Source organism: Mesocricetus auratus, unplaced genomic scaffold (genome assembly GCF_017639785.1).
Source record: "Mesocricetus auratus isolate SY011 unplaced genomic scaffold, BCM_Maur_2.0 Super-Scaffold_100041, whole genome shotgun sequence".
Classification (NCBI taxonomy): domain Eukaryota; kingdom Metazoa; phylum Chordata; class Mammalia; order Rodentia; family Cricetidae; genus Mesocricetus; species Mesocricetus auratus.
In genome coordinates, this window is record NW_024429218.1 from 3,092,515 (window position 1) to 3,108,945 (window position 16,431).

A 16,431-nucleotide genomic window follows, 5' to 3' on the forward strand; every position below is an offset into this window, starting at 1 on the left:
AGGACTTCAATAGAGAAATGGGAGCTCTGAGCGGAATCTGAAGTTCAGCAAATTCATCAGCAAGATGCAGAAGCAGTTGGATGTATAGTATGGAGGAGAAGTGACAAACCACATGACAGAATATATATTAACATAAACCAGTTAATTTAGGTTACAAGAGCTAGTTGGGAGCAAGCCTAAGCTAAGATCAAGCTTTCATCATTAATAAGAAGTCTCTCTTTCAAAGAGAGTCTGGCTGCAGTCTCTGGGGGTTACACTATGCAAACCACAATACTAAGTCAGCAAAAATTTCTTTTTCTGACCAGAAACTAGGGCCCCAAAAGCAACATATCAACAGGGGTCCTGTAGGGCAACCGCAGCTGATTAGAATCTGTGAGTCCCAGTAGGGCACTGAGAGCACTGTACCTGCTATAAGAAAGGCAACAAGGGGTACATCCGGGTTCCCGGAACTCCTGACACCAACTGTGGCTGCAACGATAAACCGCACACTTGTTGAAGGTATAGGTAACTGATTATTGTAGAAATTACTTACAAGAGAAAATGGGCAACCCATTTTGCTACCAAACCGGAAGCCAAAAAGAGGGCGAGAGGCTCTGCTGCTTCGACTTTTATTCCTTCCTCCATACATGCCTCTAGACACGCCCCAAAATGGACCTGGCTAGTGGTGTAGTTCACAGCCCTGTCTCTAGTCATGCCCAATGTGGGTGTGATTAGCGGCATGGTTCCGCCTTTTCCTTACCACATCCGTATGCGTCTCTAGAGTGCCATGTGGCTAATGGCAGAGTCCTAAGTTTCCCCCTACAAAGGGGCTATAGTAGAACACCTAATAGTGAAGATCTAATGCCAGGTCTGCTATTCTAGTCTCGACATCTTCTGTCTGATGACCTAAAACCTCTCCTGGGTGGGGAGCATTGCTTATAAGCGTGAAAAGTAACAGTATCGAGGCTACGGTGACTTAAATACAGCTTTCAAAGATGTGTATTTTAGTTACTGCGTGGTGGTGATGCTATATTCAGAGATTCCTTCACTGACATTTTTGGGGGGGGGGCAGAAAGAAGAAGGCAGAAATAATTAGTGATAAATCAAGGGAGGAGTGAAAGAAGGACACGACAGGGAGGAGAAGAGGGAAGGGAGCAGTTGAGAGTAAGAGTGGACCCTTGGGGAAAGGAACAGGGATGGCAGGAAGAGGAAAGATGATGTGTGGCCTGAGTGCAATCACTGTGAATATATACCACAAGCCATCGTCGGAGAATTCAGAAGATGATATAACACATAAAATAATGGAAGTAAGTGATAACCTAAGAAATAAAAAGTACACACTGCTGAGTCCCTGCTTCCATGTGAGTTTCAATGCCTTGGGGAGTTGGGGGAAACACCAACTTATCTTGTACTTGAGGACATAGCCAGCATGAATTCATAACCACTGAATCATTGTTGGACACTGAAGTCATTTGTAGTGTTTTTTTCTTATAAATAACACCGTGGTTAACACACACAGGAAGCCTTATAGACCATCAGACTTTTTCAGTTGAATAAATTGTAGTGGAATTTCTTAATGAGGTCCAAGTATCAGTTCATATTGAAGTATTTCTTCCATGAAGCTGTATGCCCTCTGAACTTTTGTCTTATGTTTATTCATACTCCTTTGGATCTTTATAATCTGATAGGAAAATTTGATTGTTTCGAGTTTCAATTTTTAAGCAATAACAATAAATATTTAATACCTTTATTTCCATTACATTTTATATGTATATTTTATCTTATGTCTATTGGCAATTTTCCTACCAGAACCTTTGTTTTGTTCCTACAGATTTGTGCATTTCTTGTAAATTTAATTTACTGGTCCTGTTCTTCGGATATGTTAAACATTTTCCTTTTTCCATCCTAATGGAATGACGTTTTTAAAGTGTTTTGGTACCAACACTATTTTTAACTTTTTAAGTAGTTTCTTTAGTAGTAACTGGTATGGTACTGTTATTTTCACTTCACTCTGAATGAAACTGAGGTTAAGTGATAAAAGAACATCCCCTAAATTATTCAGCACTTGAGGGCACGCCAAATTCATTATCTACAGTCAGATTCCTAAATCAGTCTCTTTACTTCAAATTTGTAAGTGGTACTCTGCATTACTTCCTATGACAGAATGCTGAGTAGCATGAAAAAATTACTGTCCACTTTTTGCGATTGCTGTTGACAACTGGAAATTTAAAATTATTAAGGTGACAGAAGCGCAATGTGGTGAAAGATTGAAGCTGCAGTCAATAGGATTGTTTGTCAGGGGTCTGGGGTCTTCGCTTGACAGATGAGACCAGTTCACAACAGCACTATGGAATACAAAGTAAATACTCTGACACCTCTTGTCTCTCTCGTCATTCTTAGGAGTTCCCATTGGCTGACACCAATAAAACCCAAGGCAGAAGAGAGCCCACTGATGGAGTGAATTGACTGACACAGTCATTGAGCAGGTAGAAAAAGGACTTGAAGGGTCAAGGAGAAGATTTCTAGAAGACTCCACTTCCTAGTCTTACCAGAAAAGGATACCCACCAGGGTCAGAGCAAGATGCAGATGATAGCTTTGAAAGACATAAACCACCCTGTGTTTTTCTAGTCTTCCTTACCTTCTGCAGTTGCCTGTGTACTTCACTATTCAGGTAGTTAAAATGAATTATCTGTAATCCCTCTTCCTTATTTTTCTTTTCAGACTGAGTGGTACTTACCAGGTGGCCCACAGTGGTGTAGAATGTCTTCGCATACACCATGGGAGGCATTATTCAACTGACAACAACTGAGGCTTCATAGTTGTTTTCCACAATTATAAATTGAGGTACAGATCCAAGAATTGTAGTTTCAGTTCTACATTGTAATATCTATGATACCTTGCAGTCAAATTAAATTTCAAGTCCACATGTTGGCAATATAAAATCTGTCTTGCTTCACAATGATATACTGGTTTCTCTAAAACAAATGAGAAAAAATTTAAGCCTGTTTCTCTTTGCTTAACTCCACCATTAACTTTTATAATAAGATAAAGCTTACAAATTTCCTTGAGGCATTTAAACCTGCCCTGGTCTGAGATCACTGTTTAACTAGCTTGACTTTGTCCTTTAAATCTCTCTCTCTCTCCCACTTTCTGTATGTGTGTGGGTCTGTCTGTCTGTCTGTCTGTCTGTCTGTTTCTCTCTCTCTCTCTCTCTTCACACACACACACACACACACACACACACACACACACACACACACACCCCTCTAGTGATTAAGACTGATCATTAGAAGCCAGGCAGTAGTGGTGCACACCTTTAATCCCAGCACTCAGGAGTCAGAGGTAGGCAGAGCTTTAATCTAGAGTGAGTTCCAGGACAGCCAGAACTACACAGAGAAATCCTGAATCAAAAGACAAAAAAATTGATCATTTAATTCTCAAACATATTGTAGAATTAAAATTTTGTTGGAGCTAGGATTTGAACCTGTGTTTTAGCAGTGAGCTATACCCCAAACAACTTTAGATTATTCTCTACCTCTTTGACTCATCATGGTTTTTCCCGAATGTTTAATCTTTAAATGTTAGTTTCTTTGATAGCTCAAATAGTGTATCCTTGTTGCTCTTTTCCTAAGTTTCTCCCCAAAAGAAAGAGATCTGTCCTTTGTGACACATATTTTTTGGTGTAGATACTATTAGTTTATTTTTTTAATTACAGAGTAATTACATGTGACACACCTTCTTTAACTCACAAATCCAACTAAGCCTGTTGCCATTAAGAATAATTTAGATAGTGGGGCAAAGGTGTTCCTTCATCTCTGGATATGCTCACGTTTGAAGTAGGCTATGGTTGTCTACAGTCAAAAGTAGTGTTGCTCTATTAGGCCGGTAGATGATGGCTATTTGAAAGTAGCCCAGGGACAAATGTTCTATTGAAGTAGATATTATTATTTCTAACAAAATGTGCATTATCTTATATTTTATATCTATAAACATAATACACACTGTTTCTTCCAAAAGTATGAAGTTAATTGTTGCAGAAAACATCTACTAGCATTAAGAAAAACAGAAATGTCAGAGAATACAGTCAGGACTTAGGAGCACAAGCTTCAACAGCAACAAAACAAAGCAAACGATGACAGCACGTAGTACTAAAACAAACCAAACATTCAGCTTTTAAACTTATGGAAAATGTCTATTTGTAAATTATATTTTAGTTTGATTCTGACTCTGGTTTAAACGCTTGACACAACCGTAAGCAACACACAGGCTTTAATGACACCTGTGATGGCTTATCATGAGCCTGCACACACTGAATCCTTACCGAGTACCTAGTTTCTTGAAGGTGCTAGGCCTCTGAGTACACACATTGAACACTGATACCAAAAGCAACAGTTTGTTTCTGAAGCTTGTAAAACTAGCAGAAAAGTAAATGTCTAGATAAAACACTATGTGTGAGTCCAATGAAGCGAGGTGCTTTCAGGAGAGTCTGGGAGCAGAGAAGGAGGGAGAACACTCAAGATTCAGGACCAAATAAGTCCAGAAACACTTACTTTAAAAATCTATATTTCTCTGCTATTTGATTTTGTTTTGATGTTTTCTCTTGGTGCATTAATATGAATTATGTAGTGTACTTAGAAAGATCCAGCATCGGTATCATATTGAAGTTTATATTTCAGATGGATTAAATGGTTAAATACTAAAATGTTAGATAGTGTTTTTAGCCAATAAATCACACATTGTATCAGCTTTATTATTTGTTGTACACATAAGTTTGATGACATCTAAGGTTTCATATGTAGTCTTTAAAGTCTTTCAATGTTATGTTTATTTTTCAGAAATTAATACTTTTATTTTTGCATCCACCTATATCACAGTTATCAGACTTTTAAAGAACATATTCAGTACACATGTCCAGTCAATGACACTATACTTTCTTTTTTGTAAATTTTTTATTTTAGAATTTTGAAGCCAGAGAGGGTTGAATTAAAATCTTGATGTGGTGACCATTTACTTTGTCTATTTCCTTGTTTAAGCAATCTTCCTTGTATAGGCAATCTCCCAAGGAGGCATACATTCTTGCACCATCTGTTTTCCTGGTGGGAAACTGTACTCCTGTGGTGTGAAAAGACTCACTGCTCACTGATTGTACTTTTGAGAACAGACTTCCTGTCTGGAAGAAAAGGTATCATGCGTACCCTGCTGTGTATGAACACCTACAACCTAGGTCAGACCTTTGAAGTGTCTCCCATTTGCCAAAGGAACTCCCTTTCCAACTTCCTACAATCTTCACCATCTTATCCTCCAATTCCAGATTAGGTGTTGTTTTAGGCATCTCAGATTCCACTTGGATTCTCTTGTCTCATAGAGAAATGTATTGCAATGAGTCCTCTTTATATACACTGCCATGATTTCTACTAGAAACCCTTGGGTACTCCACTATGATCATATATTTCCCCAAAGCAACATAGACAATTAAGACATATAATATTGCCTGATAATCATGACATGGTTCATATGAGTGACTGGAACAAATGAGCAGAAGAGACAGTGCTATCAGAGATCTAGAGTAAACTAAGCCAGCAGAGGAAGTCCTCTTAAGATTGTACCGATAAGGGTTGCATTTGGAATTCAAAAACAAGAAGTGTTTAGACTTTCCATTTAGAATATAACCATAGGAAGCCAATGGGTAGTCAAATCCCCAGTAGAGAGTGAATGAAAACAGATATGCCCTGATGGGGGAATGTCCTTCTGTATGTACATTTATCTTATTGTTTTATCAGTTAAACACTGCCTGGCCAGTAGCCAGGCAGGAAGAATAGGTGGGGCTATCAGATGAAGAGAAATCTGGGGAGAGGACTTGGAGAGTGAACCGCCAGAGAGACACCATGTAGCCACCAAAGGAATAACATGCTGCAGCATTCTCCAGTAAGCCAAAACCACATGGAGATACACAGATTAATAGAAATGGATTAATAATTAGCCAATAAGAAGCCTGAGCCATTGGACAAACCATTTATAATTAATATAAGTCTCCATTTGTTTTTGAGGGCCTAAACGGGAAGGTGGGACAGAAACTCCATTTACAGCGTCCCACCCAAGGAGGGTCTTGGGGAGAGGGTGGTGAGCTGTGTTCTCTACTGGGGTGATGCTTGGAGATCCTGGAGCTGGGGGAGGGGTGGCAAACACAGTGCATTTTGGTTTAAGGCTATTAAACAGAAAGCATGAATTAGCTGCTAACAACAAAAGTTTGGAGAACATTTAATGTAAAAATGATCTGAACAAAGTCAGTGGCCAGAAGAAATGTGGATGTACTAGTGAGGAACAGTCAGCAGTGTCTGTGGAATGTCAGATCATGGGAGTTAGAAAAACAGAGTTGAAGTTTCACTCTGTAGAACCCAGAGTGCCACAGATCCATGCCCTCACACCACGACGGGGAAGCAGCAGCTGAAAATGAGCACCTGACCCAGAGCCTCCAGAAGCACAGCAGCAGGGCTTCTGCTTATGTCCTAGTGCTCTCTGCTATCCTACACTCTACGTTCATGTAGAGTTTCTCGTAAGTTTCTAATATGGTGAAATGAAGATACAGAATTGACACCGTTGCTCATTTCCTATATCACTCCCAGGTAAGCTTGTCCTCTGGAGCGTTCCCCAGACTAACTCTGTTCTTCCAACATTGCCCATCACAATGTCTCGTCACATTTTCTACTTCCATGAATTAGAAACATTTAGATTAAAATTTATCTCAGCTGCATCTTGCAGAGCAATCAAAGTGCATTCTGGAAAAACATGTTTTGAAACATTTATTTAGATGTAATGTTTCAAACGTTGGGAGTTGGCAGGAGGCAGATTAGCCTCTTATGTCGGCATTGCTTATGAACACGAATGAAATGATACTTAGATTGTATTATTTTTTTCAAGTAAAGAGAATGGAGCTATGATACTCCCATAAGTCATCAACAGAGAAGATAGAGCTCTGTGAGAATTTGTGTTCCAGAATTTTCTAAGCACCCAGTGGTAGAAAGTGAAATATTTCCTCACCCCTCTCCAAACATATACTCTTCACAGACCAGTACTGTCTATGGGATATTATGACCAGCACAGTAATCTGTGGAATGTAGTGTATGGCTCCAAGTATAGACTTCTGAGCCTTTGTCCTAAAGGAATTTGGAGTTTATGTCTTTCTATTTACTAGGAAGGTCATAAAGGAGAAAAAAAAACCTATGATTTAAGAAGAAGATAAAAATGTGTCTTCCTATGAGCAGGTAACTTTGAGATTTCTTTTCCTTTTAGTCAAAGTCATGCTCATTCTTACAAGACTTTTAAAAAAGTGAACAAGGAAGGAAATACTTTATAGTACAGTAGTTGATGTCATCCTACCATTGAAACAAAACTACATCTGTGGTACCTCATCAGCATCTTATTTTCTAATAAATGAGGGCTAGGAGAACTCTGCCAGTTTCTTAAAGAAGGCTCTAGAACAATCCAAGGCAGTCATGGGAAATGGCAACCTGTAGCAGAGACACACTTGGTCCAGGTGCTGAAATTAAGAGATGTCTTTATTATTGAACTTCTCTTGTACATTTTCTTACATTTTCATGATAAGCTCTCACATGTACCTTTGTGCATACACACACACACACACACACACACACACACACACACACAGTTTGTGGGTTATGATCTCTAGCCTTCGTCATGTGAAGGAAAGCAGAAAAGGGTGGGCTTGTTGGGAAAGAAAAAAGCTGACGTGTTAAAACACACAGAAGCAAAATATGTAAGTGGTGAAAAATGAATTGGGCAGGGTGCAAAGACTCTTGGAACCTGTTTTGTGAGGCTTCAGGAAGCTCTCTCTAGATTCACAATGATGCTTATGCCTTGTCAGCATTTTTCCTTTATTTGTACAGGACTTTATGACATATCTAAGAATAATAAATAATTTATAAGTTGCAATGGTGGCCTGGAACATTTCTGGCAGATTTAAAAAATTATTTTCCAATAACTCATTTGATAAAGTCTTGAGTTCCCTTCTCTAGAACATTTCACACAACAATGCTTTGTTTTAAGGGTTGTCTATCAATGGGCAGCAAAGCATTCATTATGCATTCAAGCCTGCTTTTTGTGGATCTTTTCTTGCTTCCTTTTATTTTTTTTCCCCTTTAAGTATTTTTTTCCAGGAGTAATCTGATTCTCTGGGATGCAAAACAAAGTCATGCAAGAGAAAAATTAACACTTAAGCTTCTCAAGGGAAATGATAGTTTTTCATAGCAATATCACACTTGCACTGTAATTTAATACATGGTTTTATAAGTCACCTATATATTCCATTTATAAACACATGTAGTGGTTTGACTGCTATACTCTGAAAACTGAGACAGGGAGGGCACAACAGTGTATCCATACATATTCCTAAGGAACAATATTGTTCTTTTGTCTTATTGACAACTTCCTGAATACATATACTTAACCAGGCGTCCTGGTCATTTTCAAAAATTAATGCAGTGCGTGGTTTTTCTCCTTTGTTCCCTTTTTCAGATTTTATGGGTAATCCCAATGAGGAGCAGGTCTCAGAAATGACACTTTTTTCCTGAATTCTTAGCCTGCTGTCCTTAATTGATTAAGGTCATGTTCACATTGTGCCCTCATAACATCCAAGGCTGCCGCAGAACATGTTTCTAAAAGCAGAATGCAAGATGATTCATATTTTCTGTTCTTTCCTGAACCTCTTAGTAAATAAGGACTGATTTCACAAACTGGGAAGCTGCTGTTTGGCTACAGATCCAGGATTTTGCGTATGTACAGCAGCTATTCTTTTTTATGGATGAAAAGGTTGGGAAAACATGAAGGGAGACAAAAGTAATCCCAGTAATCACAGAGAGTTGGTAACACTCTAGGGGTAAAAAGCACACATCGCAAGTCGAACCTCTCTGGGAAGGAGAGGTGAGCACTCTTCTCTTCATTCTCAGCAGGCACTGTGTCTCTTCTGGACATTTTGAACCCTGAATCTGAATCTACAGGCACAACTTTGGACCTACAGTCTACTTCCTCAACTCAAAGAATGGCATCTATTGAAATAGTTGCTTTTCATACATGCAAACAAAGTCAGCACACTCTGTCTATTAACAAACTCTCAATCTCTTGGGAGCCACTAGCAATCAGGAGATGACAGTAATATCTGAGTGGTTGGCTGAAGTGACATAGAGGACATTTCAGTTGTTTATGGTCATGGGAAAATTACTGTAAACTTGCATTAATAGAATCAGGGAGACAAATGCCAAAAGGGAAGACTTATGAACTTAATACAAACTCTGTGATTTTTGTTTCTTCCTTTTTCTAAAGACACAAACATCAAAACAAAAATGAGATACACCTCAGCAAATACTCACTAAGTACCACCTTTAAGCAAAACAGTAAGCTTACTAGTCTGTTTTTAGTGGATAACTAATATTTATAAGCCAATTTATAAGCAACAAGGCTTGCTCTTGGGTGATACGTTTTCTACACTTTGGGATGACATTTCTCGGTTCCTGAGCAGATCTCATTAGCTTGGTGATTTTAATCTGCGTCTTTGAAAAATGAAGGTCTTCACTTCAGAGTTCCTTCTATTGATTTATGTCCCCTCAATTTTTTTTATCACATTCCTCTCTCTCCAGCATAGTGGTGTCTCACATGAAGCTTGATCGTTTGGGGCTTCCTTTTTACTTCTTAGTCAAATCTACCAGGATTAGTGATGAATGTTAAATTTCTGGCAAATTGTACTGTTACAAGATTCTCTTCAAACAAAATAAGAAATTGCTTATTAAGTAACTTTGACAGAGATGGAGGCTACTGAATCTTATGTCGTTTTAGGTGCTATCACTTGTGTTTGTCAGCTGTGACCATTACCCAAACACAGCTCAGGAAGGTTGGAAATGGAGTATAAATTCTTTTCTGTGCCCCACCCATCTAGTTCACAAACAAATAACTATTTATACTTATAAGCTATGGAGCACAAAGCTGGAGATAGGCTAATGCATCATCTTTAAGCCGCTACCTAAGTTTTAATCCAAACTTCTTCATTGCTGCAGTTGAGGATTGGAAGAATCAGAAAATGAAATTTGGGCAGGGAAGGTAGCATTATGACACCGGTAGGAAAGAAAGGGCACAGCATTTTCAGATTACTTTTCAATTGAAATATTTTAAATAGTTTTGATGGAGCAATAAAGATGGATGGTTACTGTGCATGTTTATTGTGTTTTTCCCAGAAGGCTACAAAAGGGAGGGATCTCAGTTTAGGTCATGGAATGCTTTTAGGATTCATTGTCCAAGTTTTTGAATACATGAATTGTGGACTGACAGCATAGGGGCATTGTCCATTTGTTTAGATAGATTGTAAAATGATGTCAAACTTCAATAATTTCACATAAGAGATGAAATATCGTAGGCAGGAAAATAAGAAACCTGGCCGATTCTGAGCAATGTAGACTTCTGCCCAGAGATCATGATGAAGACGAGACAAGCAGTGTCTGGTCTTCCATCTTCCATAGCACTGCAGTGGAGTACTGGTTAGCAAGGCTAAAACAGAATTCTGGAAGCTGTCCATCAGCCTCTGAAACATCATCATAATCAAGCCTCAAGGCTGTACTCTGTAGATCACTTGATCAAAGATTATGGTTGAAAAGGTCTCATTGATATGGATGGTATAAGTCATCCAGATGCTCCTCAAGGATGCCACCTTAAATATCACACTTTGATTAACTCTGAAAGAAATGTATCAACCAGTGAAGGGAGAAGTCCCCCTTGAAGGTCTGCTAAAAAGTAGGACAACATTCTGTTGAAAGGCACCTTCTTAAGAATAAGTCCAAAAACATAACAGTAGAGCAAAACAAAGACAAAACAAGGTTCTGAGCAAAGCAAGCAGGGTCAGCAGGAAAAACGAAGGTGGCAGAGAGAGCTCTTCCCATCATGCTTTGCTGCAGCCTCCTGCAGGCTGCTTGGGAAGCTTTACTCAAGTGCCATGTAATTCAAATCTTCAGGCTAGAGTGGACAGAGATGATCTAACCTCCTCACAGAAGGAGGCAATATCAGGAAGAAAACATTGGAAATAGAGCCTGAAATTTGCTTCAATAGTGTTTTCTTAAAACAAACATGCAGCAACAAAAAACAGGATTTTGATTCGTTTTTCTTACCTGAGCCCCAGTTTCTGTCTGTGGGAACGGTAAAATACCAATGCCCCATCTTGTGTGTTAATGAATACGACTCTGAAAGTCCAGTATAAAGGAAATTAAAAGTTTTTCTCTAGTGTTCTTCCGAAGGAATATAGCAACAAAATGACTCCTAATGACATGCTGTTCTAGGTATAGAGCAGTGCCTTGTTCAGCCACTGTCAAAGAAGCTTCCTCCTGCAGTAGATGGGAACAAGCACAGAGAGACACAGCTGGTCAGTGTGCACCGATTGAGAGACCTTGGAGTACTCAATTGGAAATCGGATTTCTCCATAAAATCTCTCTCCTCGGGGCTCGGGGAAATCCGCAGAGGGGGAGGAAGAAAGTTGTAAGAGGCAGAGGAGATGAATGGCACTAAGAAAGCAAGGCCTTCTAGAAACTACGACTGATTTCACAGATGAATTCACAGAGTCTGCGGCAGCTCGCCCAGGGAACGCACAGGTCTAAGCCAGGTGGGTCCCAGTGCTGAGAGGGGAAGTGGAGACAAATCCCCATGCCTAGCCCCCCAGCCATCTCCAGGTGATAGCGGCTCACAAGGGCTTCCAGCAGAGTCTCTCCGGGTGTACAAACACACTTAAGGGCAGACCCATGCCAGCCAGGGAATGTCAACACAAAAGGAACTCAGTCATATTTTTGCAGATTAGGTTTTTTTTTTTGTCTCATAATGTGTTGTCTGGGAATTTGTCTGTTTTGTTTTCTTTTTTGTAGTTTGTTTTTTGTTTGTTTTTTTAACCTCATGATGATTTGTTTCTGTATTATGGTTTCCTCTTTTGTTTCTATGGGTTTTCTCTGTGCAAAAAATGTGTGTGTGTGTTTCAGTGTCTATATGTATTTCTTAGGCTTTTCCTTTGGCTTTTCTGTTTCTGTTTTTTTTTTTCCATCCTATTCTGGCTTTCTTGGTTTTATTTTAGCTTACTTTGTTTCATCCTTATTTTAGATGCCTGTTTGTACTCTAATGAGACAGTAACAGGAAGAGCATGGATTTGAATGGCTGGAGCTAAGCAGAGGATCTTGAAAGGACTGGGAGAAGCAGAATATGTTGTATTAAAATTTTAAAAATAAAAGGAAAATAATAAATTATAAATAATTCAATTTGAAAAAAACAGTTTTATGCTAAGACTCATTTGATTCATAAAGCAGTTTCACTCTTATTTGTGTTATACTAACCACATGTTTGCGAGACTGCGAGAATTATTATCACACAACTTGACTTTCAGTCTTAAAACTTTCTCTTAAAATTAATCCTTTTTTTCATTTTACTTTGGGTTGTGTCTCTGGAGCACCGGGACTCCGTATCTGAAATTGCTAGCACCTGCCACCAGATGACAGTGTGCAGCAAGTAAACCCCAGGTGCTTTATGCTCAGGTGTGTGTGGTGCTTTTGTAACTTATGGAAAAATACTGCCGATGCTTGTACACATGTCTTTCTAAGTATTTCAAATAAATAACAAAAACAAAATAGTATTGAATCTAGCATGCAAGCAGTCAGCTCACTGCCTTATTTAAGTGCTTCTGTCAGTCACTTTGCTATTAGAGTGAGAGAGTGAATCTATGGTAATTCAGTTCACAGTACTGAGAGAACTCAAATTTTAGTAAAAACAACTGTCTGCCTTCAAGAGAGCAATGAGTGGTCATAAATGGGCTTTGTACTGCATAGGCTTTGTGGAGTTTTAAAATAGATTTTAGAGGAACCTTTTTCCCATGTCTTTTTCTAAATATGTGAACCTTTTGTCTATAACCAAGGCCTATTATCAACATTGTGTATGAATTAAGAGGATATGGTGTTATCCCAGCCGTCATCAGTAATGTCATAAATTTTCCATAAAATCTCCATGAATGTGGATTATCCACCATGGTGGAGCCTTCCCAAATTCATTCCAAGTTTTCCTCAACTCATCTATCCATTTTTATGTCCTTCTGAGGTGCCTTGCTCTCTTAGACAAATTCGAGTATTCTAGTCCTCCTTTCCAAGCTAAACACCAAAAGAAAAAATAAAAAAAGAAAAAGAAAACAACAACAACAACAAAAATACCAAAACAAAACCTCAAAACTCTAGCAGGTAAATGGCAACATAGGGTTCTCAGAGTTATACCTCCACCCCAGTCTCTAAGGGAAAGATAAGTAATTGCAAGAAACCCACAGACAGAAAGCCTAAGTTGTTGGAGCTTAAAGGTCAGGAAGTACCAATTGCATCTTAAGGTCATTGGAAATCCATTTTTTTTTCACATTGTGAAAATCCACCAATACTAATTGTTTGATGGACAGATGACTGAGCACTATCCCCCCACCCCATGACAGGCTACTCTGTGTGGCTTATTATCTTTTGATATGGCTTAGAGCACTTCCTTGCTCCTGTAGAGGAACTGAAGTTGGGTTCTCAGCACCCACATCTGTGTCTCACAACTGCCTGTGACCCCAGCTCCAGAAGACCTATACTCATGATACCCCACCCACACACACATGATGAAAGTACATTAAATGCTTTTAAAAGAGTGCATTCCCTGCAAGTACAGGGATGCTAGTTTAACTCGCCAAGACTTCAAATCCAGTTTGTATTTCTTTTTTTTAATTTCTCTTTTTTTAGAATTATTTTGTTTATTTTTTTATTTAAATTAGCAACAAACTTGCTTTACCTGTCAATCCCAGCTCCCTCTCCCTCCCCTTCTCCCCTGTCTCCCCACCTGTCTCCCCTAATCCCCCACCCAATCCCTACTCCATTTCCCAGGGAGGGTGAGGCCCTCCATGAGGATATCCAGAGTCTGTCATTTCGTTCAGGGCAGTGCCTAGGTCCTTCCCCAAGAGTCCAGGCTGAGAGAGCATCCCTCATTGTGGGAGGGGCACCCAAATTCCATTTGTATGCCAGGGTTAAATATTGATCTACTGCCCAAGGCCCCATATATTGGCCAGGCCTCCATGCTGACAACCACGTTCAGGGGGTGTGGGTCAGTCCCATGCTGGCCTCCCAGCCATTAGTCGGGAGTCCAAGAGCTCCCCTTTGTTCAGGTCAGCAGTTTCTGTGGGTTTCACCAGCCTGTTCTTGACCTCTCAGCTCATCATTCCTCCCTTTTTGTCACTGGATCCCAGGAGTTCAGTTCAATGTTTATCTGTGGGTGTCTAGCTCTGCTTCCATCAGTCACTGGATGAAGGTCCTAGGATGGCATATAAGGTAGTCATCAAACTCATTATCATGGATGGTCATTTAAGGAAGTCTCTTCCCTATTGCTTCGTTTGCCAGTTAGTGACATCCTTGTAGATCTCTGGTAATCTCACCAGTGCCAAAGTCTCCTAACCAAAGCCCAGGCCCAGATGGCTTTAGTGCAGAATTCTACCAGAAATTCAAAGAAGACCTAATTCCAATACTCCTCAAAGTGTTCCACACAATAGGAGAGGGAGTTCGTTGCCAAACTCTTTTTATGAGGCTAAAATTACGTTGGTACTGAAGCCACACAAAGACACAACTAAGAAAGAGAACTACAAACCAATTTCCCTCATGAACATTGATGCAAAAATACTCAGTAAAATAATAGCAAATCGAATCCAAGAACACATCAGAAAAATCATCCACCATAATCAAGTAGGCTTCATCCCAGAGATGCAGATATGGTTCAACATATGAAAATCAATCAATCAATGTAATTCACCACATAAAGAAACTGCAAAAGATAAACCACATGATCATCTCACTCAATGCTGAAAAACCCTTTGACAAAGTCCAACACCCCTTTACGATAAGGGTCCTGGAGAGATCAGGGATAAAAAGAACATACCTGAACATAATAAAAGCAATATACAGTAAACCAACAGCTAACACCAAACTAAACTGAGAGAAACTCAATGCAATTTCTCCAAAATCAGGAACAAGACAAGGCTGTCTATTCTCTCCATATCTCTTCAGTATTGTACTTGAAGTTCTAGCTAGAGCAATAAGACAGCAAAAGGAAAGGAAGAAGTCAAACTTCACTATTTGCAAATGATAGGATAGTTTATGCAAGTAACCCCAAAAACTGTACATGATAGATAAACACCTTCAGCAAAGTGGCAGGATACAAATTTAACTTAAAAAAATCAATAGCCCTATTATACACAGATGACAAATGGACTGAGAAAGAAATCAGAGAAACATCACCCTTTACAAAAGCCCTAAGCAACAGTAAATATCTAGGGATAACACTAATCAAGTAAGTAAAAGACCTGTATAACAAGAACTTTGAGTCTTTAAAGAAAGAAATTAAAGAAGATACCAGAAAATGGAAAGATCTCCCATGCTCTTGGATAGGCAGGTTCAATATAGTAAAAATGACTATCTTGCCAAAAGCAATCTACAGATTCAATGCAGTCCCCATCAAAATACTGGCACAATACTTCACAGACATTGAAAGAACAATAATCAACTTTATATGGAAAAACAAAAGGCCCAGGATAACCAAAACAACCCTGTACAATAAAGGAACTTCTGGAGGCATCACCATCCCTGACTTCAAGCTCTATTATAGAGCTATAGTTCTGAAAACAGCTTGGTATTGGCACAAAAATAGACAAGTGGACCAATGGAATGAATCAAAAACCCTGATATTAACCCACACACCTAAAAATACTTGATTTTTGATAAAGAATCTAAAATTATACAATGGAAAAAAGAAAGTATCTTCAACAAATGGTGCTGGCATAATTGGATAATGGCATGTAGAAGACTGCAGATAGATCCATGTCTATTGCCATGCACAAAACTTAAGTCCAAATGGGTCAAAGACCTCAACATAAATCCAGCCACACTGAACCTCTTAGAAGAGAAAGTGGGAGGTACCCTTGGAAGAATTGGTACAAGAGACTGCTTCCTGAACATAATTCCAGTAGCACAGACACTGAGATAGACAATTAACAAATGGGACCTCCTGAAACTGAGAAGCTTCTGTAAGGCTAAGCACACAGTCAACAATTCAAAAAGGCAGCCCATAGAATGGGAAAAGATATTCACTAACCCCATATCTGACAGAGGGCTGATCTTCAAAGTTTACAAGCAACTGTAGAAGCAAGTCTCCAAAACACCAAAGGACCCAATTAAAAAGTGGTCTACGGAACTAAATAGAGATTTCTCAATAGAGGAATATAAATTGGCTGAGAGACCCTTGAGAAAGTGTTCAACATCCTTAGCCACAAGGAATGATGTTGAAACAGGAAGGACCCTAGGAGAGATATGCATGGTACCTCAGAGAAGGGAAATGAGCCAAGATCTCCTGAGGGGATTGGGAGC

General features: G+C 39.2%; 1 long non-coding RNA gene across 1 annotated transcript; it reads left to right on the plus strand.

The window, feature by feature from the left end:
* Positions 1–396: 396 nt before the first annotated feature.
* LOC121135712 lies at positions 397–2,943 on the plus strand. The gene is made up of 3 exons (XR_005872810.1): positions 397–498; positions 2,380–2,465; positions 2,702–2,943. It is a non-coding gene; the product is annotated as an uncharacterized LOC121135712 (long non-coding RNA).
* Positions 2,944–16,431: the final 13,488 nt, after the last annotated feature.